Source organism: Callorhinus ursinus, unplaced genomic scaffold, assembly GCF_003265705.2.
Source record: "Callorhinus ursinus isolate GAN/ISIS: 27379988/994484 unplaced genomic scaffold, GSC_fseal_2.0 scaffold25, whole genome shotgun sequence".
NCBI classification, from domain to species: domain Eukaryota; kingdom Metazoa; phylum Chordata; class Mammalia; order Carnivora; family Otariidae; genus Callorhinus; species Callorhinus ursinus.
In genome coordinates, this window is record NW_027397087.1 from 33,695,586 (window position 1) to 33,719,171 (window position 23,586).

At 38.9% G+C, this 23,586-nt stretch overlaps 1 protein-coding gene across 4 annotated transcripts in view; it reads left to right on the forward strand.

Annotated features, from left to right (window-relative positions):
- Positions 1-300: 300 nt before the first annotated feature.
- Positions 301-23,586, forward strand: part of GLCE (glucuronic acid epimerase) — a 115,009-nt gene continuing 91,723 nt past the window's right edge. For 3 of the 4 annotated variants that reach the window (XM_073877274.1, XM_025884289.2, XM_025884288.2), the window contains exon 1: positions 624-825. The gene's annotated coding sequence lies outside the window, so the exon portion shown is untranslated. Of the gene's footprint in view, positions 440-623; positions 826-23,586 lie in introns of those variants that run through there. The other variant, XM_073877275.1, reaches the window with a different exon arrangement.

The window sequence follows — 23,586 nt, forward strand, 5'->3', positions numbered from 1 at the left end:
ATTTTGGAATTTGTTATACTGGGACTCAAGTGAGATTTACTTTTTACTCTTCTAGAAGGCTTTAAGTAGAAATAAATGCACGAATCAGAAGAGAGTCCCTAGTCAGACCAGCTGTCCTGACTTGGGGTTTGGAAAACACGGGCATCTCAACAATGGCGCCCTGTTTGAGGCTGAGAGGGAAGAGAGGCGAGATGGGGGGAAGGTTTACACCCGAGTAACCCCAGGAGGGTGCGCCTTCAACCAGGAAGGTGCGAACCTTCTGTGCACTTCGGGCCGCGCTGTAACCAAGGGTAACGGCGCCTCAGCCTACACCAGTGTGAAGACCCGCTTCTTCCCTGAACCAGGTGTGTCTACGGAGGCTGAGTAGAACCAGACACAAGCCCAGCCTCCCCACCCGAGATACCTTGCCGCGATCCGCCACTGCCTCTGACTATTTAAGGTCACTGCTACTTTTGCCCCCAGTTAATTGTGAGGGGCGGGGGAGGGGAGAAGGGGTGGGCGGGACGAATCACCTTTTCTATTTTACAACTGGTCGCAATGGGCTCCGAGTCCCGCCTCCTGCGCAGCAGCCGACAGGCTCTCCGGGCTGTCACTCGAGCCTCCGTGACCGCCCCTCGCCGTGGCTGGGATCTCGCGGGAAGAGCGGCGGGCACGGCTGTAGCTTGGTCTCCCGGCTGCGCGCGAAGCGGGAGGGCTCTCTTCACACGAGCGCTTCCTCGCGGAGAGGTTAGAGCTGCCGCAGTCGCAGGCCTGGGCCGCCCCTTCCCTGCTGCCGCCTTCTTTTCCTCAGGGCTCCTCGGTCCGCTCGCCCTCCGGCGCTCCCAGGTAAGGAAGCCCAGAGCGCGTCCCGGCTGCAGAGCGGGGACTCGGAGCAGCCGGGGCGGGCTGGCTCCCGACGGGGGCGGCTCCGCGAGCTGCGAGGCGCTGCCTGGTGGGCGCGAGGCTTGGCGGGGCTCGGGAGTGCGGGGGGCAGGAGGCGGCGGGTGGGACCGGAGTGCGGGCGCCCAAGGGCGGTGTGGCGGGTGCCGGGGCTCCTGAAGCGAGGGGGCGGTTTACTGGGGCTCTTCCAGCTTGGCGTGGAGGTGGGTGGTGGCACACAGGGTCCCACTTCAGGGTCAAGGGAGATTTGTCAGGGTCCTGGGGTTCCTCGAGGAGACCTAGCGGGGTTCCGGAACAAGGGGTCCTCTTACCGTGGTCGCAGGCTCTTTGGGGGCAGAGAATTCAGTTTAGCAGGTCCTGAATCTCTGAAGGGGCAGAGCATTGGGGTGTTGGGGGTCCTTTGAGCGGGAGTGTTTCGCATCCCTGGGTGACAAAGCAGCGTATTAGGGTTCGGGGCAGGGGGCTCTGTTTCTCCGGGTCTCCGGGCGAGAAGGCGATGTGTCTGCGCCCTGCAGGGGCCGGGCCGCCTTGGTGGGCTGCTGGGTGCGGAAGGGTGTTCGGCGGAGACCGGAGTCTTTACTGGGGTTTCTGCTTTGCCCAGAGGGGGGCGGTAACTTGGCATGGTCTCCAGTCTATAAGGGGGCGAGTTGGCGGGTCTCCGGCAGATCTCGAATGGAGGGCGCGGTTCAGCAGGCACTACTGGGTCGGCTCGGGGCAGGAGGGGGCTCTAGGGGCATCCGGAGCCAGCTCAGTAGACAGTCTGTGGCTGGTCAGCATCCTGGAACAGGTCTCTTTCTACGTGAGATTTATTCGGTGCTCAGTGGGAGGATTGATCCGCGTTGTTTCTTAGTTGGAGAAATCGTGGGGTGGTTCTGCAGTTTTCTTTTCCCTGCCCCGGGATCCCTGTGGGGGCATGCTGGTCTCGCTGCTCTGGGAGCGAGAGAGTGGCAGCACCTTAGGTCGGTATATAGACTCTAGATTCTTTGAGTGTCGTAGGGTTAAGCGTGCCTGCCGCTGAAGATAGGAAAGGCTGTGTGGTTTTGGCTTCGCTTTCCTAGATAGTCAGCTTTGCTGATCCTGCATTATTAGATCTGTCCTGAAGTCTTGCCTGAGTGTTGGGCAGAGTCAAGTAGTGATGGGAGGTGTGTTCGGGCTTCTCTCTGTGCTTTGAAAATACGTTCGTGGAGAGGGATAACGTGAAGTTCAGTCTCCAAATAATGTATCGGAATTTGAAGTCCCAAAGCTAGAGCTCTGCAGAAGCGTCATTTGAGACCTGTAAGGATGACTAGCAGCTCTTTTAGAGAATCCTGCTAAACAGTTTTTTTGTGAAGGTTGAGTTAGTCTTGACTTTAATGCAGAGTTCTTGGTAACTAGCCCAGACTTTGGTGAAATTCAAATAAAACAACCTGTGTATATGGTTTTTAAAAAAAATATATGGCTTGGGAAGTCTGCATTTGCTTGACAGTTCTTCAGGTTAGATAGCTACTTCATCAGAGAGGCCTGTAAATGAAGTCTGATGTGGCAGGCAGTGGAGCCCATTTTAACAGTAGTTCTGTCATTTTGGGTAAACACACATTTGACTATGCCAAAGCAAAGAATTTTGCCTGCCTTAGTCTTTTTCTTAGTAACAGTTTTTTAAGATTGAGATTTCTTTTGATCTTAGAACCTGAAAGATTAGGGTTAATGTACTTAATCCTTGAGTATTGCAATCATTAAAAAAAAATACAAGGGGATCCTACATAGCAATATTTAACCTATTGAGGAGCTTACATTTTTTTATTTTTTTTTTGTTTTTGCCTGATTGACTTTCAAATTGATTAAAATTTCAAAATTGATCAATTGAGCAGATATTTGGTTAGAACTACAGCCAAAAAACCCTAAACAGACCTTTGTTTTCCTCATTATTTTTGAAAGACAAATGATAAATTAAGCAAATTTCAGTAACTTTTTAAAAAAGCAGCTTTCATGATTTCTAAGTAAACATATTGACCAGTCAACAAATATTTTATTATCTGGTAGGTGTCACAGCACTGGAGGTACAGTGATTCCAGCTCACATGTAATCTGTGTCGAGAGAAAGCAAATAAAATAAATAAATAAAATAATTGAGATGCTGATAATGAAGAAACAGGGTACTTGGGGTTCAGCTCACTTTTTTTTTTTATAACCCCTGAATAATAATATAATTGATGTCTGTTGTGATAACTGGAAACCAAATCAGGTAATGATCTACCTTCTGAATTATTAAAAATTGAATTATCAGTACAGTTTGGGTATTAAATATATATTGACTCTGAGGATTAGCACCTTTTGTTATATAAGCATTAAAAAGTCTGTAAGGATACACATCAAACTTACAAGTATTTGGGGGATTCTTTAAGAGAGGGTTGTAGAGGCATGGAAGAGAGCTATTAATTTTATGCTTTTATATTATTTGAATCTATTTACATGAGTGGACATAAGTGCAAATTAGAGAAGTCTAAAAATTAAAACATTTTGGTCACTATGCAAATTTGTGAAATGTGCAGTATTTATAAGGCATTTTGTCAGTGTTGCCACTTCCACTGTGTACTAGTGAAGGAAAAAATGTATTTCAAGAATCTAATATTATAGGGGGTGGGGAGCACAACAGATTAAGAATTGAGACCTAAGTAAAATGTTAAAACATGTTAAAGATGTTGGATGTTTAATTATATAAAGATAAATTAATCTAAGGCCTTTCCTTTTTCAAATTTAATTATTTCCAAGTTTGAGAAGGGAAATTTTTCAACTCCTTAGACAAGAATACCTTTTGTCTCTGTGTTGGGGTGGAGGTGTTCTTATTGATACACAGATTTCAGGAAGAGATTTCTTTTTGTCAGATGTATGGATACATCTACTAGATTTGTTTTTCTTCTGAGGCATATGAAACATAAAAATAATTTTATGGTTCATTATTACTATAATTTAGTTTTACTATTTATATTTCATTATTACTATAATGAAAATGGTACTACCAGAGTGTCTTTTGGATTATCATTCAAAATTCTAGAGTTATAAACATGATGTACTACAGCAGTTTCTAGAAAGGAAATCATAAGACATGGATTCCAGTCTTCACTGTCTACTAACATATGGCCTTGGCTAATTTCTTAGACTCTTAGGGCCTCAGTTTCCATATATATAAAATTAAAGAGAAGTCCCTGTCAGTAATCAGTGTAAGCTCCAATTCCAAAGATTCTATTGCATTTTGATGTTGCATGTCAGCAGTGTTATGTCTACAAAAAGGGATAGATGTCTGAAGAGTAGCTGGTTTTCAGGATACAACTAGTTCCATGTAATTTTCATTTATGATACCTAATTTTAGAAACCTCTTCCTTTTTAAGATATATAGGAAATATTTAATTCCACAGTATGCATTCATGAAGATAAATGATTTTCTTTTGATGATTTAGCTTTATTTGTTTTAAGCATTACTATTTTCATTTCTGATTTCTGGTTGAGTATGTGATGATGTACTTAACTTCGGGTTGTAGAATGAGGTTACTAATGGTTGACTCCCTTTAATCCATCCTTTACACTCCTGCCAAGGTGACTTTTCTAAAATGCAAATCTATTCAAAGCTTCTTCCATAACATCCATACTTCTCCTTTACCTACAGTACATATTTAGTTCTAACTCTTTATCAGAGGCCCTTCATCATCTGGCTCATCTCCTGCATTTCCCCCACCATAAATCTGAAGCTCCAACTGTACTAATCCAGTTAATTCACTGAAAGAGTCATACTGTTTCCTGACTCAGAGCCTTCTCATATATTCTCCCCACTGCTTAGAATGCCTTTCTCTCTCCTGTCTTGCTGACAAAGTCTACTGAGTTTTCAGGATACAAAAAAAAGCACCGTCTGCTTTTTAAGTCTTCTGTATCCTCTGGTCCTCCCTCTTCCTTACCCCACTGGGTTATTCACTCTCTCTGTCTTGTTCATTCATTCTCTTATGTGTGCTAGTATGCTGTAATTATTTATGTCTGTCACTGGGTCCTCCTGGACTCAAAACCAGGTTTATATTTGTCTTACTACCTTTTGAACCTCGACTGCTTATTTTACACACTTGGCTCTTATTACAGGTTTGAACCCTCAGTGCCAAGATTGGTATCTTCATAATGTCTGAGTTAAGCCCAAATCTCAGTCTTGTCCTATTTTTCTAAAATTTTGGGCTTTCTCTTATTAATAGATATGATATTTTACCCTTACACCTATGACCACAAACTGATATTAGATCTATAGTTCTGGGTTTTTTTAGATTTGATTTATTTATTTATTTATTTATTTGACAGAGCGAGAGAGCAGGGGGAGAAGGAGGGGGAGAAGCAGGCTTCCCGCCGAGCAGGGAGCCCGATGTGGGGCTCGATCCCAGGACCCCGGGATCATGACCTGAGCTGAAGGCAGACACTTAATGACTGAGCCACCCAGGCGGCCCTTAAAATTGTTAATAGATATTTTATTCATTTTACAAATTGAAAAAGTTAGGTCGTAATGTTTATTCATTCAGTTTTTTCAAAAAAGCTAGAGAATTTGAGATTGTTTGGACGGAGATCATTTAATCCAACTATTTTAGCATGTGAGGGAGCTGACACATGCAGGAGTAATTGAATGACTTGCTCAAGATCATGTGGCTAATTGGTTAAGATTTTCTTTGTTAAGCTAGTTATGCAGATTGGTATTATAAAACCATTATTTGAAAGGAATACCAGGTACCTGGTCCTGCCCGCCCCCCAACGGAGGAAAAAAAAAAAAAAAAAAGCCTGCAGTGGCTTTTAGAAAAGTGATGTTGAGGATCTCAGAGTCTTAAGGACATGGCTCAGAGAAAATCCAGACTTTGGATCATGACACATGGAGACGCCTCAGTGCCTTTACTCACATAGTTCCCTCATCTTGGTTTCTTTCCTTCCTCTTTTTCTTTTTAAAAATCTGTCCACAGTTAACTAATCTTATGCCTGATGAAGTTGTTATTAGCATCAGCCTTACTCATAACCACTTAACCACTTAAGTGCTATCCATAAGCCAACTGATAGAGATACAAAAAAGCATAAAATCTAGTCACTATCCTGAAGGGGCTTGGTTTATTTGGGAGTGGGAGTCAGTGTATATTTAATTGCAAGGTAATATGTAAAGATGCCATGAGTGGTACAGCTGTAGGAACTCAGAAGATTAGATAAGGGTGGACTGAGCTAGTGGTTACAGAAGTTTCTCTGTAGAAAAGATTTGACTTAATCTTTTTTATGATTTTTATTTTTAAGTAATCTCTACACCCAATGTGAGGCTTGAACTTAAAACCCGAGATCAAGAGTCGAATGCTGTACTGACTGAGGCAGCCAGGCATCCCAATTTAAGTTAAAAACAAACAAACAAACTTTTTTTTTTTTTTAAATAGAGAAAGAGCGCGAGGGGTAGGGGAGAGGGGCAGAGGGAGAGAGAGCATTTTAAGCAGGCTTCATGCTGGACATGGAGCCTGACACAGGAGTCAGTCGCATGACTGAGGTCTTGACCTGAGCAGAAATCAGGTTTAACCGACTGAGCCACCTAGGTGCCCCTAAGTTAATCTTTAAATAAGGAGTTGGAGTAAAACTGTTAATTAAACTCATTGAAACTCTCGCTATTTTATTTTGTTTTGCTCACTTCCCTATAGTCACAGTAGCCTTCGCTCTGCTTCAGAAGACCTGGAGCATGTTCTTCCACACATAGATGTCTCCCTCCCTTACTTCCTTCAAGTCTTAATTAAAATATTACCCCTTCTATGAGGCCTTTACTGGCCCTGTTGTTTAGAATCATAGCAGCCCTTCCACACTTACTCTTCCTATTTCTCTTCTCTGCTTTGTTTCTTTATTTTGTTCTTTCAGCTATCCAACATACTCTATATTGTCTTTCCACTCCTAGTATAAGATCCATGAGGGCAGGGATTTTTACCCATTTTTTTTCAGTCCTATGTACCTGCACCCAGAACAGTACCTGTTACAAAGTAGGTGCTCAAATTTTTGTTGAATAAAACAATTGAACTTTAAAGCAGGAATGTGAAAATTATTTGATTTAACGTTTCCTCCTTCCTTTTTTCCTGGCTGGCTTCGAGGAATAGGAACTTTCTCTTCCATTTTCTAAAAAAATTATGGGACTTCAAAAAAATCCTATATAGTAAAGTGCAGAAATTATAAACTGCTCAATGTATTTCTACATGTGTAAACATGTAGTCACCAACCAGATCAAGATCTAGAACACTTTTAGGACCTTAGAAACCTTCCTTACGTTCTCTTCTAGTCAGTATTTCCCCGAAGTAACCACTCTTCAGACTTCTGTCACAACAGATTAGTTTTGTTTTCCTAAACTTCATGCCAATGGAATCAACCTGGTTTCCTTTGCTCAGCATTGTGTCTGTAAGATTCATCCATATTTTTTTAAGGTAACAGTAATTCTTTTTCATTGTAGTGTAGTATTCCATTGTTTGAGTACGTATGTTTTTCTGTTCTGATGATACATTGGGCCATTTCCAGTTTTTAGCTCTTAGGAACAAAGCTGCTGTGAACAACTTTGTACCTGTCTTTTGGTGCACATAAAGATTACTTTCTTGGGGTACCTGGCGGCTCAATCAGTTGAGCATCCAACTTTTGATTTTGGCTCAGGTCATGATCTCAGGGTCCTGGGATCCAGCCGGGTAGGCCTCCTGGCTCAGCAGAGAGTCGGCTTGAGGATCCTCTTTCCTTTCCCTCTGCCCTTCCCCCTGCTCATGTTCTCTGTCTCTCTATCTCTCTCTCCCTCAAATAAATAAATAAATCTTAAAAAAAAAAAAAGATTAGGGCACTTGGGTAGCTCAGTCGGTTAAGCATCTTCCTTTGGCTCAGGTCATGATCCCAGGGTCCTGGGATTGAGTTCCGCATCACACTTGCTCAGCGGGGAGTCTGCTTGCTTCTCCCTCTGCCCCTCCCCCTACTCATGTTTGTTTTTTCTCTCTCTCTCTCTCTCAAAAATAAATAAGATCTTAAAAAAGATTAATTTCTTGGCTAAATAAGAGTTAACTTCATCTCCACATATATATAGAGATACACATAATTCTTAATACATAGTTTTTAGATCATTAAATGATTGAAGATAAATTAGTAACTAATCATGTACTGTGAGATTATCTCAAATTTATTAAAAATGTTGGAGAGCTGTTTCTTTTTTTTTAAGATTTTATTTATTTATTTGAGAGAGAGTGAGAGTGAGCATAAGCAGGGGAGGGGCAGTGGGAGAAGCAGACTCCCTGCTGATCCCAAGACCCTGGGACAACAACCTGAGCTGAAGGCAGCCGCTCAACTGAGTGAGCCACCCAGGTGCCCCTGGAGAACGGTTTCTAGTCCATACTTTTTTCTTGTATCTGACATAAAATATGGCTTTATCCAGGCTTTACACATTTCTCTTTCATCTGGGATTGCCTTTTTTTTTTTAAAGCCGTATTCCTCATTATTTGCTCTCCATCCTCTAGAAGATGGGAGAAATATGCGCACGAAAGAGAAAGTTCAAATTAATTTCAAGATGTGAATTTCAGAACTGGTTGGCGATTTTTCTTTAAGTTTTCAACAATAAAAGTCATTTTTTCCTGACATTTGGTTCTACTGTACATTATATTTTTTCTAACATTCTATACACTTTGAAATCAGTTATACCACTGCATTCATAACACAGGTGGAGAAGCTGTGAATCTGTTTTTTATTTTTGTCATGTGTTGTGTTTTGGGGTATGTCAAGCAAAGGCTTTCTTTGATGGCCATAAGTAATTCTAAAAATGGCTTTAGTTGGTGAAGAATGCAAATGAGAGCTACAATAATAGAAGAAATCTTGAGTAATATTTTTCTAATTCTGGGAAAGTTTACAGTTTTCTTTTGAAGTGATTTCTAAAGCTAAAACTTGAAAGATGAGTAGGAAACAAGGTGGATAGGACACCTCAGGTAAAAGAACACGGTAGGTAGGCAACTACATTTGCAGAGAGAGAGAGAGAGAAGAGAACAGGGCAGATTTGGGGATCTGCAGGCAATTCAGGAAGGCTGGAGCAGTGGTTTTCAAGCTATAATGTGCATATGAATCTCCTGGTAGGAGTGGGGCTCATGAATTTGGAGTTCTAACATGCTTACAGGTGATGGAAATGTTGCTGGTTCAAGGATCACACTTTTTTGCAAACTACTGGGTTCAGGTGTAGAAAGCAAGGGAGAAGGAAGGAATAGGGAGTGAAAGCAAGGACCATCCATGAGTCTTTTTTTTTTTTTTTTTTTTGCCAGGGCATTATTCTTTAATAACAGCAATACGAAAACACAGTTGAGTCTTATAACCAATGGAAGGAATTTGGGCTTAAGGCATTGGTAACCCACTGAAGGGTGCCAAGAGTAATAGTGAACTTGTGATGTAAGTGGGCAGTAGTGGTGCAAATAATCTTTAGGGGTATGCTCCAGCTACATTTGAAACATACAGGTTAATATCTGAGAAATGATAATTTACCTATTCATCAATAACTTGTTTTTCCCAGTAGCAGACTCAGTGCATTTAAAGGATAAGCTTGGTTATATTTATTAATTTAGATGTTATATGTTAGTTTAAGCAGTTCTTTCTTCCAGGGATATTATTTATCCTAGTAAGTATTCTTATAATTTTATCTCATAATTACATTATTAACCCTGTCTGATGGGATAATTTTTTTTCCATTTGTGTACCGATATAATAGTCTGACGTTTTCTTTTTTTATTGATTTAAAAATGAGCTAGCTGGTAGTGCTTATTGTATGGTAGGAATGATCTTAATGATACATAGTAAAAGTAACTTGGGTTACTCTTCATTGGTTTCCCTAAATGTTATTAATTAGAAGATTTTGATTTAGTATTTCAGCTGTTTAAATACTACACCAGTTTTGCAATATTATAAACTTAAGAATAAAGGTGTGTGTTCATGTTTTATATATTTATATTGTATATAAATTGAGTTATATATATAACTCTCTATATAACTCTTTATATAAAGAGTTCTAGGTACTCTTTTAAAAACTTGGAGAAAGGCAAAATAAGCTCAGCCCAAATAAAGCATTACTATCATTTTGGTATACATTCTTCCTCCTCCCATGAATACATGAATATATTTATTCATATGTATACTGTTTGTTACCCCACCAAGCATTATATCATGAAGACTTTTCTACTTCATTAAACTTGTTTCAAAATCTAACTTTATTAAAGTAGCACAGTTCTGCTGAATGGATATGTAGTGATTTAACCATTCCCAATTATTAAACATTTTTTTCTCTGCTGATAACATTGAAGAAAATCTTTGCATAAGTTCATTCTCCATACTTACTTTTTTTTAAAAAAGATTTTATTTATTTATTTGACCGAGATAGAGAGCACAAGTAGGTAGAGAGGAAGGCAGAGAGAGAGGGAGGGAGAAGCAGGCTCACTGCTGAGCAGGGAGCCCGATGCGGGACTTGATCCCAGGACCCTGGGATCATGACCTGAGTCAAAGGCAGCTGCTTAACCAACTGAGCCACCCAGGTGTCCCTCCATACTTACTTTCTTAGGATAGGAATAAAAATGTTCAGCCAAAGGTAGCACCTTAAAAAAAATTAGAGATTGCCATTTTGCTTTCTAGAAGGGTCATGCCACTTTATATGCCAATATTCAGTTTTTCTAATTTGGTAAGCAAAAATGATCTTTCTTTAATTTGTGTGTTTTTTTTATTATAAGTGAAGTTGAACATTGTAAATTGTTTTTAAAACAATTACATATTAGAATATTTTAAAAATATCTTTAAAAGAATCCCTTATACGTTATCTTGTAAGGTAAAATATTTTAACTGGAATTAATGTTTTCTTTTAATGGATAAATTAATTTTTTTGAATAATTTTTACAAAAACATACAAAACTCCAGGACCGAAACAGTTGCCTGAGGGGCAACCACTGTTAATCACTTTCTTATAGGTATACTTCCAGAGGTATGGTAGATCATGTATGTGTGTATGTATGTATTTGTATGCCAAAACGTTAGACAAATTATGGAGAACATTCATTAAAATACTGTCTAGTTCAGATGTGGTATTGTGCACTAAATTGTGTACTAAAATTAGAAAGGGTCTAAAAATGATTAGTATCTGGCTACTAGCCCAGAAGGAAGAAAAAGCAGGGTCTGGCAGTATTTGGCAGTAATTTTCTATAAGACAAGTGGCCTTAGCTCTTTTTATCATTGGATCGATTCTTTGACAGTAGCACTTCTGTTTATAGTACCAATTCTGTAGTACTGTTCCAAAAGGGAAAGCCAAGTTTCTGAAAATTAGACAGTTGATACCTGAAAGAAACTCTTTAAAGGTATAAAATCTGTTTGGAGGAATTTAGGGGAAAGACACTTTATTCTTAGGTATTTTAGGATTTCTCTGCTTGACAGTTAAAGTTTTAGCAGAATTTTCATGACTTTGTTGCTTAACATTGAAAGTTTGAGCTTAAATAATTACAAATAAAATTTATCATTTTCTTAAACTCTTATTTACCTAAATCAGAAACCAATCATCCATGATATAAACATATTTTTAAAATGATTTCCATGCTAATGGTACTATATGGTAGTAATTGGTCTCATACATCAAAGATTTTGAGCTTGACTTGAATGTTACTCCTAATTAAGTGATTTGAGCAGTAAGAGTCAGAGGTTTTAATTGGATTCTACAGAGCTTTAATGCTTTAGGCATAAGGATACTTGCTTTGGGGATAGATTTTTTTAAGATTCTTGTTTCCAGAAATAAAATTTGGGGATGACTGTTGTTTACTGAATACTAACTCTGTGTGGCCCAGGATAAGTAGGGGTATTACGAACGTTCCTGTTTGCTGGAATTCACACCTTCTATTCCAGATTAATCAGGCTGTAAAGGCTGCTAAAGAATTTGTACCTAATAGTGGTTGGTAATATTTGAGTTGTTTTTTTTTTTTTTTAAAGATTTTTATTTATTTGACGGAGAGAGACACAGCAAGAGAGGGGACACAAGCAGGGAGAGTGGGAGAGGGAGAGGGAGAAGCAGGCCTCCTGCCGAGCAGGAAACCCAATGCGGGGCTCGATCCCAGGACCCTGGGATCATGACCTGAGCTGAAGGCAGGCGCTTAACCATCTGAGCCACCCAGGTGCCCCAATATTTGAGGTATTTTAAGAATGAATTTATCAGAGGTGAGAAAGACCATCTTAATTTTTTTTTAATTTTGAAAAACTTATGTATTTTTAGGAGAATTGTAAAGATAGTACAGAGAATTCCCATATACCGTTCACTCAGCTTTCCCTAACTGACATCTTATATAACCATTATACTTTTATCAAAACTAGGAAATACATCCTGGTTTTATCTTTTTTAAGGATTTTTTTTAAAGATTTTATTTATTTATTTATTTGAGAAAGCGAGAATGAGAGAGAGAGAGAGAGCACATGAGAGGGGGGAGGGTCAGAGGGAGAAGCAGACTCCCCCCTGAGCAGGGAGCCTGATGCGGGACTCGATCCCAGGACTCCAGGATCATGACCTGAGCCGAAGGCAGTTGCTGAACCAGCTGAGCCACCCAGGTGCCCTACATCCTGATTTTAAAAAGAAAACTCAACAAAAAAAATTTTTTTGAGCCACCGACTGTATGTAAAGGAGTGTTTTAGCTGCTGAAGTACATACAGTGTTGGAAAACAAGTAAAGGTTGCAGATAATAGTAATAAACTGATGAGATAGGTGTCATTCCTGAACCAAATGCTCAACACACAACATGTGTGTTGTTGGTACTTAAAAAAAGAAGGTGCTGATCACTAAGAGCCAGCATGGGTTCCCAGAGAGCAAGTCATGTCATTCTGGCCTCATTTCTTTTCTTATAGGGTAAGTAACCTGGTAGGTACAACAGAAGATACTCTGGCCATAGTATATCTAGAATTACAGCTACATTTATTGGATTTTTAATTTTGTGTTGGGTACTGGGTTAAATGCTTTACATAGATTGTCTCATTTAGTGGTGTTTTACAAATGAGGGAAGGGACCCCCCCAAGGTTATACAGATAGCATTTGACAGCCTTTTATGATACCTTTATAGACAAGTTAGAGAAATGTAGTCTGAATAATTGCATAGATAGGTGGATTTGTGATTGATTAATGGGCTGATGTTAAAATTAAACTGCAGTTCATTCTTAGTGGTGTCCCTCAAGGTGCTGTCTTCCCCCATGTCCTATTTAAAATGTTTAGCCATTACAAACTGTGAGGGCGTGCCAGTATGTTATGTGACAGGTTCAGGATCCTCCCTCTATCCTCTCCCTTTATTTTTAATAATTGGAAAGACAGACTGTGTCTAAGAAAATATTTGTTACAATAATTTTATATTTGACATGTATGTATTTGCTAGGGACAAACAAAGCTTTGTAATTGATTTTTTTTTTAATCTGCACAATTACAGGGTTGGAGACTTGGAAGGCTAACAGGTGGTTTGTTGTTGTTTTTGAGTGGGTGTGTGCCTGGCTGGGTCTCCTTATTTGTCTGAAGTTGATGAGTCAAAGTTTATTATAACTGCCCCAAAGGCTCATACTCACTTAAATATTTTGAAGCAGGTTGTTTAAAACACAGTTGATTATCCTTTTCTACTCTGCATTTAGCTGACTATTCTCCATTCTGTTTGCTGCTTTTTGAGGAGGATATTGATAGTGTATTCAGAGGAGAGTAATCAGAATGAAGCAGTGTCTTGAAACAGATATTTGCAAAATAATTGAAATATTTGAGTTTTTCAGCCTGGAAAAAAAAAAAAGACTTTAGCGGGGTATATGGTAATGCTTTTTCAAATTGGGTAATTGAATGATCTTTAATATTCTTCCTGACTTAAATCTGTGATTCTGTGAAAAGCATGAAGGAATGGGACATGGAAAAGGATTAAACATATCTTTTATATCCCCAGAGGACAGAACTAGGAACAATGAATGAAAGTTAGAGGAAGGGAAATATCGGTACATAATGAAGATGTTTTTAACAATTGAAATGAAAATAGAGTGGACAATTTCTCATTATGGTGTTAAAGTATGTATTGAATAGCATTTCAACAAGCTATTCTTATTCTCTAAGGACTTTTCCAACTCTCATCTTTTTTTTTAAGGTTTTTTAAAAAATATTTTATTTATTTATTTGACAGAGAGAGCGAGAGCAGGAACACAAGCAGGGGGGGTGGGAGAGGGAGAAGCAGGCCTCCCGCTGAGCAGGGCTCAATACCGGGACCCTGGGATCATGACCTGAGCCGAAGGCAGACGCTTAACGACTGAGCCACCCAGGAACCCCTTAAGATTTTATTTTTAAGTAATCTACACTCAACGTGGGGCTTGAACCTACAACCGCGACATCAAGAGTAACAACGCTCCACTGACTGAACCAGCCGGGTGCCCCCAATCTTTTTTTATTTCTTCATTGGTTCTAATTCCCCATAGCAAAATTTTCTTGGGTACATCACTTATTCTCAGCACCTTATGGTCTTATATAGTACTAAATTTTAGTAATAACATGTTAGTAATAACAAATTTAAACAACAGCAGAGCATTTTTCACTGCTAGATTGATAAAGTTTAAAAAGTTTGATACACAACAACAGCAGGGATATATAGAATCACTCATACGCTCTAGGCAGGAATGTAAATTTGTGCAGTTCCTTTGGAGGACTTATTAAAATTATGTGTTCATACTTTCTAACTCAGTAGTTTTAAAGATTTATCTTTGTTTATTATAGTGCCAGAAGCCCTAAGTAATTCTTAATATGGGTTAAATAAATGATTGTACATCCATACAGTGGAATGTCACACAGCCCTAAAAAGAAAGAAAAAAGGAGTACTTTTGCATGAATTCATCTCTAACACATATTGGGTGAAAAAAAGTTGCAGGACAATATTTATGATATGCTGACATTACTGTAAAGTAGGTTGTGAAAAAAAATCAATTGTGTATTTGTGGGTGTATATGCAAATGTATTAATATGCACGTATTAATAAACACATTTATGCTTCTATGTTCATAAACTTCTCTGGAAGGATACACAAGAAAAGAAGTAGTTGCTTTGGGAGAGGGGTTAGGAGATTGGAAGTCTGAGATCTCATTAAGACTTTGATTTGCCTGAGTATACTTTTATGCCGTGTGTGTGTGTGTGTGTGTGTGTGTGTGTGTGTGTGTGTGTAGGTCAAGATTGTATTGTAAAACATTTCTTTATTTTGAAGTCATTGCAGATTCGTAGGAAGTTCCAAAGTTAGTATGGAGAGGTCCCACATATGCTTCATCCAATTTCCCCCAATGGTAACATCTTAGGTAACTATAGTACAGTATCAAAACCAAGAAATTGGCATTGGTACAACCCACAGATCTTGTTCAGGTTTCACCAGTTTTACATGTGCTCATTTGTGTGTGTATATAATTCTTTGAAGTTTTTTTTTTAAGATTTTATTTATTTGAGAGAGAGAGAGAGACAGTGAGAGAGGGAACACAGGCAGGGTGAATGGGAGAGGGAGAAGCAGGCTTCCCACCGAGCAGGAGCCCGATGCCCACATCATGACCTGAGCCGAAGGCAGACGCCCAACGACTGAGCCACCCAGGCACCCCAATTCTTTCACGTTTTATCAGATGTGTAGATTAGTATAATCAACATCACAACTGAGATACAGAACTGGTCTATTACCAAAAAGAACCTTGTGCTGTCCCCATCCATCCATCCTGTAGTCCCATCCATCCCGCTAACCCCTGGCAACCACTAATCTGTACGCCATTTTTGAACTTGGTCATTTCCAGATGATAAATAAATGGAAGAAAAACATGTAACCTTTGAGACTGCCTTTTTTTTAGCGTAATTCCCTTGGAATCCATCCAAGTTGTTGCATGTATCAGTAATTCCTTTTTATTGCTGGACAATATCCCATGGTATAGATGTACCGGAGTTTGTTTTGTTTTGTTTTGTTTTTTATTAACATATAATGTATTATTGGTTTCAGAGATACAGGTCTGTGTGTTCCAGAGCTTTTTAAATCTTCACCCATTGTTGGACATTTTGGCAGTTTCCAGTTTTGGCTATTACAGATAACAGCTGTTATCAACATTTGTGTACAAGACATGAGATTTCATTTCTCTGGGATAAATGTCTAGGAGTACGAATTGCTGAGTATTATGGTAAATGTATTTAAGAAAGTGTAAAGTATATTTTAAGAGGCTGCCAACCCATTTTCCAGAGTGGTATATACCATTTTAGATTCCCATCAGCATTATTTGAGAGGCCTAGTTTCTCTGTCTTCCTTGGCATTTGATATTGTCACTATTTTTTACTTTAGGTGTTCTAATAGGTGTGTAGAGGTATCTCTTTATGGTTTTATTTATTTTTATTTTTTTAAAGATTTTTTATTTATTTGAGAGAGAGAGCGAGCACAAGCAGGGTGAGGGGCAGAGGGAGAAACAGATTCCCTTCTGAGCAGGGAGCCCGATGCAGGGCTTGATCCTGGGACTCTGGGATCATGACTGGAGCCGACGGCAGCTGCTTAAAGACTGAGCCACCCAGGTGCCCCTCTCTTTACGGTTTTATTTTATTTTATTTTTTTATTTTTAAAGATTTTATTTATTTATTTGACACAGAGAGAGAGCACAAGCAGGAGAAGTAGCAGGCAGAGGGAGAGGGAGAAGCAGGCCCCCTGAGGAGCAGGGAGCCTGATGCGGGACTTGATCCCAGGACCCTGGGATCACGACCTGAGCTGAAGGCAGACGCTTAACCGGACTGCGCCACCCAGGCGCCCCCTCTTTATGGTTTTAATTTGCATTTCCTTGATGGCTAATGATGTTGAACATACTATTTTTGCCATCTGTATTCTCTTTGGTGAAATGTCTCATGTCTTCTCATTTTTTTAATTATTATTTTTTAAGACTTTACTTATTTGAGAGAGTGAGTGAGAGAGAGAGAGAGAGAGAGCACACATGAGCAGGGACAGAGGGAGAGGGAGAAGCAGACTCCCCCGCTGAGCAGGGAGCCTGACACTGGGCTCAATCCCAGGACTCTGGGATCATGACCTGAGCTGAAGACAGATGCTCAACTGAGCCACCCAGGCACCTGAGAAGATCCAATTTTTAAATTTGTATTATTATTATTATTTTTAAAGATTTATTTATTTGAGAGAGAGAGAATGAGAGAGAGAGCACATGAGAGGGGGGAGGGCCAGAGGGAGAAGCAGACTCCCTGCTGAGCAGGGAGCCCGATGCGGGACTCGATCCAGGGACTCCAGGATCATGACCTGAGCCGAAGGCAGTCGCTCAACCGACTGAGCCACCCAGGTTGTATTATTTTTTTAAAGATTTATTTATTTATGTAAGAGAGAGAGCGCACAAGCTGGGGGAGGGCAGAGGGAGAGGGAGACAAGCAGATTCCCTGTTGAGCAGGGACCCCAATGCAGGGCTCAATCCCAGGACCCTGAGATCATGACTTGAGCTGAAATCAAGAGTCAGATGCTTAACCGACTGAGCCACCCAGGCGCCCCTGGGTCTTCATATTTAAAGTGTTTCTTATAGGCAGCTTCTAGTTGGATCATGGTTTTTTATCCAGTCTGACAGTATCTATCTTTTAAATAGAGTATAGACCATATACAGGCATACTTTGGAGATAGTGTGGGTTCAGTACCAGACCACTGCAATAAAGTGAGTATTGCAATAAAGTGTGTCATGTGAATTTTTTGGTTTCCCAGTGTGTATAAAAGTTATGTTTACACTATACTATGTACTCTATTAAGTGTCCAATAGCATTATGTCTAAAAGAACAATAAACATACCTTAATTTAAAAATACTTGATTGCTAAACTTGGTAACCATCATCTGAGCTTTCAGTGTTGTAATCACTCTTCACAGATCACCATAACAAATTGAATAGTAATAAAAAAGTTTGGAATATTGTGAGAATTACCAAAATGTGACACTGACACATGAAGTGAGCTAATGCTGTTGGGAAAATGGCACTGATGGACTTGCTCAACACAGTGTTGCCACAAACCTTCACTTTGTAAAAAACAGATTATCTGTGAAGTGCAATAAAGTGAAGCGCAATAAGACGTATGCCTGTATGCTTAATGTGATTATTAATGTAGTTGTGTTTGAGTATGTCATCTTGTTATTTGTTTTGCATTTGTCCCATTCTTTGTTCCTTCTTTTTTCTGTCTTCTTTTGGCTTAGTTAAGTATTTTCTGTGATTCTGTTTTATCACGTCAGTTGCCTTATTCACTGTAACTGCATGTTTGGTTATTTTAGTGGTTGCTTAGGTTTATAGTATACATCTTTCATTTCACTACTTTCAAAGATAATGTCATTTTATGTATAGTATGAACTATGCAAAAGTATACTTTCATTCTCTTAGCCTTTATGCCATTGTTGTGATCCATTTTACTTTTACATGTTATAAAACCTCATTATGTTATTATTTTTTAAACAATTATCTTTTAAAGAGATTTAAATAAAACAAAATCTTAAATATTTACCCTTGAAATGATCATTTCTGATGTTCCTCTTCCTTTATGTAGATCTGTATTTGTATGTGGATTTTCCTTCTGGCTAAAGAATTTCCTTTAACATTTAAAAAATGTAGCTCTGCTTGTGATGAAGTCCTTCTACTTTTCCTCTCTAACATTTCCATTTAAAAAAAAATCTTTCATGTCCTTAAGTTTTTACATGTGGAATGCGGTCATAATGACTATTTTAATATCCTCATATGCTAATTCTAATTCTTTGTGTCATTTCTGAGTCTTGTGGTAAAATTTGCATAACATAAAATTTAAGATTTTTAAGTGCAACCATTGCCACTTTCTGGAACATTTTATCACCACAGTTTTAAGTCTTCCAGCCTATGAACATGTGATGTCTTTCCATTGATTTAGGTCTTCTTTAATTTCTTTCAGCAGTCTTTTGTCCCTTGCATTGTACATGTCTTGTACTTCCTTGGTTAAATTTCTGTCTAAGTGTTTTATTCTTTTTGATGCTATTGCAAGTGACATTGTTTTCTTAATTTCCTTTTCAGATTGTTCTTTGCTAATGTGTAGAAATACAACTGTTTTTTATGTGCTGATCTTATACTCTACAACTTTACTGAATTTTATTAGCTCTAATAATTTTTCTTGTAGAGTCTTGAGGATTTTCTGTGTATGTAGTTTCATTTCTTTCTTTCCAGTTTGGATGCCTTTTATATATTTTGCTCTGCCTCATTGCTCTGGCTGGAATTTCTGGTACAGTGTTTGAATAATAGTGGTGAAAGTGAACATCCTTATCTTGTTCTTGATCTTAGGGAGAAAGCTCTTCCCCCCCCCCTTGTTTGCTGAGCATTTTTAAAAATTTTTTATTGTTATGTTAATCACCATATATTACATCATTAGTTTTTGATGTAGTGTTCCATGATTCATTGTTTGTGCATAACACCCAGTGCTCCATGCAGAATGTGCCCTCTTTAGTACCCATCACCAGGCTAACCCATCCCCCTACCCTCCTCCCCTCTAGAACCCTCAGTTTGTTTTTCAGAGTCCATCGTCTCTCATGGTTCGTCTCCCCCTCTGACTTACTCCCCTTCATTCTTCCCCTCCTGCTATCTTCTTTTTCTTTTTTCTTAACATATGTTGCATTATTTGTTTCAGAAGTACAGATCTGTGGTTCAACAGTCTTGCACAATTCATAGCGCTCACCATAGCACATACCCTCCCCAATGTCTATCCCCCAGCCACCCCATCCCTCCCACCCCCCACCACTCCAGCAACCTTCAGTTTGTTTCCTGAGATTAAGAATTCCTCATATCAATGAGGTCATATGATACATGTCTTTCTCTGATTGACTTATTTCACTCAGCATAACACCCTCCAGTTCCATCCATGTCGTTGAGCATTTTTTTTTTTTTTTGTGAAAGGGTGTTGGATTTTGTCATGCCTTTTTTCCATTAATTGAGATGATCATGTTTCCCCCCTTCATTATATTAATAGGGTGTATTACATTGATTTATTTTCATATGTTGAACTACCTTTGCAATTTTGGAATAAATACTACTTGCTCAAAGCATATAGTCTTTTTAATGTGCTGCTGGATTAAGTTTACCAGTATTTTGTTGAAGATTTTTGCATCTCTGTTTAAAAGGGATATTCATTGATAGTTTTCTTGTGGTATCTTTGTCTGGCTTTGGTATCAAGGCAATGTTTGTGTCTTAAAATGAGTTAGGAAGTGTTCCTTCAGTTTTTTTTTGCTAGAGTTTGAAAAGGATTGGTGTTAATTCTTTGTTGGGAGGTTTTTGATTACTCATTCAGTCTCTTCTTATAGATCAGTGGATCATGTCTTTTAGGAATTTGTCCATTTTGTCTAGGTTATCTAATCTGTTGGCATTCAGTTGTTCATAGTATTCTTTTATGATCCTTTTATTTCTTTAAGGTCAGTAGTGTCCCACATTCATTTCTAATTTTAGTAGTTTGAGTCTTCTCTGTTATTTTCTTAGTCTAGCTAAAAGTTTGTCATTTTTATCTTTTCAACTACCAACTTTTGGTTTCATCGATTCTCTTTGTTGTCTTTCTATTCTCTGTTTAATTTACCTGGATGCTAATCTTTATTATTTCCTTTCTTTCACTGGTTTGCTCTTCTTTTTCTAGTTCCTTAAGGTGTAAAGTTAGATTAATGACTTGAAAACTTTTTTTTACTCTAGATATTTGCAATAAATATAAGTTAGTTGTTCGAGTCTGTTTAAGAGTTTGTTGTTTAGTTTCCACATATCTATAGTTTTCCAGTTTTCCTTCTGTTATTAAGTTCTAATTTTATTCTGTTGTGTTCAGAGAATATACTTTGTATGATTTCAGTCTTTTAAATTTATTGAGACTTATTTTTATATGTAGCCTTACCTATGGTTTATCTTGAAAGGTTCATATGTGGGGCACCTGGGTGACTTAGTCGGTTAAGCGTTTGCCTTCGGCTCAGGTCATGATCCCAGAGTCCTGGGATTGAGCCCCTCATCCAGCACTCTGCTCAGCGGGGAGACTGCTTCTCCCTCTCCCTCTGCCTAATGCTCCCCCTGCTTGTGCTCTCTCTCTGTGTCAAATAAATAAAATCTTAAAAAAAAAATGTTCATGTGGACTTGAGAAGAATATTCCAGAATACCCTGTTTTGCTGTTGAGTGGAATATTCTGTATATATCTGGTAGGTCTAGTTAGCTTATACTGTTGCTTAAGTCTTCTCTTTCCTTACTGATTACCTGCCTGGTTTTTCTACTGAAAGTGGGATATTGCAGTATCCAGCTATTACTATAGAATGTTTCTTCCATCAGTTCTGTCAGTTTTTGCTTTATGTATTTTGAGGATCTGTTGTTAGGTGCATATGTTTATATTTGATATATTTTCATGCTGGATTTACCTTTTATCAATGTATAATGTCCTCCTTTGTCTCTTATAACTATTTTTGACTTAAAGTCTATTTTGTCTGGGGTGCCTTGGTGACTCAGTCAGTTAAGTATCCAACTCTTGGTTTCGGCTCAGGTCATGATCTCTGGGTCAAGAGATGGAGCCCTGAGTGGGGCCCTGTGCTCAGCCTGGAGTCTGCTTGGGATTCTCTCTCTCCCTCTTCCCCTCTCCACTGCCCCTCCCCCTACTAGTGCTCTCTTGCTTGCACTCTTTCTCTCAAATAATTTTAAAAAATTAAATCTTATTTTGTCTGATATAAATATAACCACTTTAGCTCTCTCTTGGTTACTGTTTGTAAGGAATGTCTTTGTTCATTTTTTTGCTTTTAGCCTCTTTGAATCTTTGGATCCCGAATGAGTCTCTTATAGACAGCATAGTTCAATCATCTTTTAAAATCCTTTCTACCAATCTCTGCTTTTTTTTTTTTTTAAGATTTTATTTATTTATTTGGGGTGGGAGGAGTGCATACACAAGCAGGGTGAGCAGCAGAGGGAGAGGGAGAAGCAGACTCTCCATTGAGCAGGGAACCCAATGTTGGGGTTCAATCCTGGGACCCTGGGATCATGACCTGAGCCTAAGGCAGACACTTAAATGACTGTGCCACACAGCCACCCCCAATCTCTGCTTTTTAATTGAAGAACTAAACTGTTTATATTTAAAGTAACTACTTATAGGTAAGGCCTTTTTAATAAAAATATATATCCCTTTTGTTCTCCAGTTCCTCCATTACTGCCTTCCTCTGTGTTTATTTTTTCTAGTGTACTGTTTTGATTCCCTTTCATTGGGAAGCCATGGTAAGGGAGAGCCAAGTGGTGGTTAGAGCAAGAGTCATTTTAGCCAGTTGAGGGGGTGAAGAACATCCCAAGGAGAGAGAGAATATCATAAACAGAGACATAGAAGGTACCTGGTGTTGTAGAACTGCAGAAATTGCTGTGGAGTTTAGGAATTTAAGTGTATCCCTGTTTAATATTGTCAAAGAACAAAATTCAACTGAGTAAATTTGAAGATCTAATTGGCTTTATTAAGTGATTTGTGAATTGGGCAACATCTCATCTAGCAAGTAGAGGGGAGCTCCGAGGGTCTGTACAAACTGGAAGTTTTTTTATAGGAAGGAGAGTGGGGCAAGAAGGTTATTAGTGAAAGAAAAGAAAGGATTGTTCCAGGCAAGTTCATCTTCCCTTAGGTAGAAGGGCAAGGGGTATTATTAGGTGGATTTCCTCATCTTTCTTTAGGGGATAGAGGGGGCTCATGTGACAGATTACCTGCTGGTGCTTATCAAAAAATTCCTGTTGGGGGTGCCTGGGTGGCTTAGTCGTTAAGCGTCTGCCTTCAGCTCAAGTCATGATCCGAGGGTCCTGGGATCGAGCCCCGCATCAAGCACCGCATTGGACTCCCTGCTCCACAGGAAGCCTGCTTCTCTCCCACTCTCCCTGCTTGTGTTCCCTCTCTCGCTGTGTCTCTCTCTGTCAAATAAATAAATAAAAAATCTTTCAAAAAAAAAATTCCTGATAGATAGGTTAAGACTTACATTTCTGTGGGAGGTTGAAACCGCAGTTAGGTTAGGTGTTAAAACCCTGGTTTGGTTACTTGCCTTGCCCAAGTGATGCCATTTTGGGCCTGTGGTTTTCTTTTTAACAGTGTTTTTGTAGACTTATTCCTTTTAGTAGCACTTAGAATTAATAAGCATTTTCTGTGTTTTGGCATCCAGAAATTTTTCATAAAAATGAATGTCAGACCCAAGACTGAAATCAATAGTTGGTTTAATATTTGCCAAGACTGATCCTGAACCATTAACAATGATTTTTGTTGCAGCTTCCCAAACACCTCCTCAATTTAGGTGTAGCTGTTGGGCATACAGTACAAAATAATGACACCTCTCCCCCTCATGGACTCTGCCTCCCTCTAAATCTTCCAGGAATACCCAAGTCAGAGAAAATGTTAATTATAAAATTACTGATTTTATTAATTAAACTTTTTATTAAAAATTAATTGTAAGAATTTTAATTATAAAAATAAACATAGAGTTCCATTTCTTTTTGAAAATTCTATTTTTTTATTTTATATTACTACATCTAAATTACCTGCTAACAGAGTAAGTGTTCTTAAATCTTTTTAAAAATTCAGGAGCTCATTTTAGTTCTTAGGCACCTTTTGTAATTCATCAGCTAGATGTATTATCTCAGTGCCTGTTTCAGTTGAGCTTCTTTCCGCTGTGAGTATCAAAGGCCCATTTCAAACAGCCTTACACAACAAGCAAGTTTTTTGGC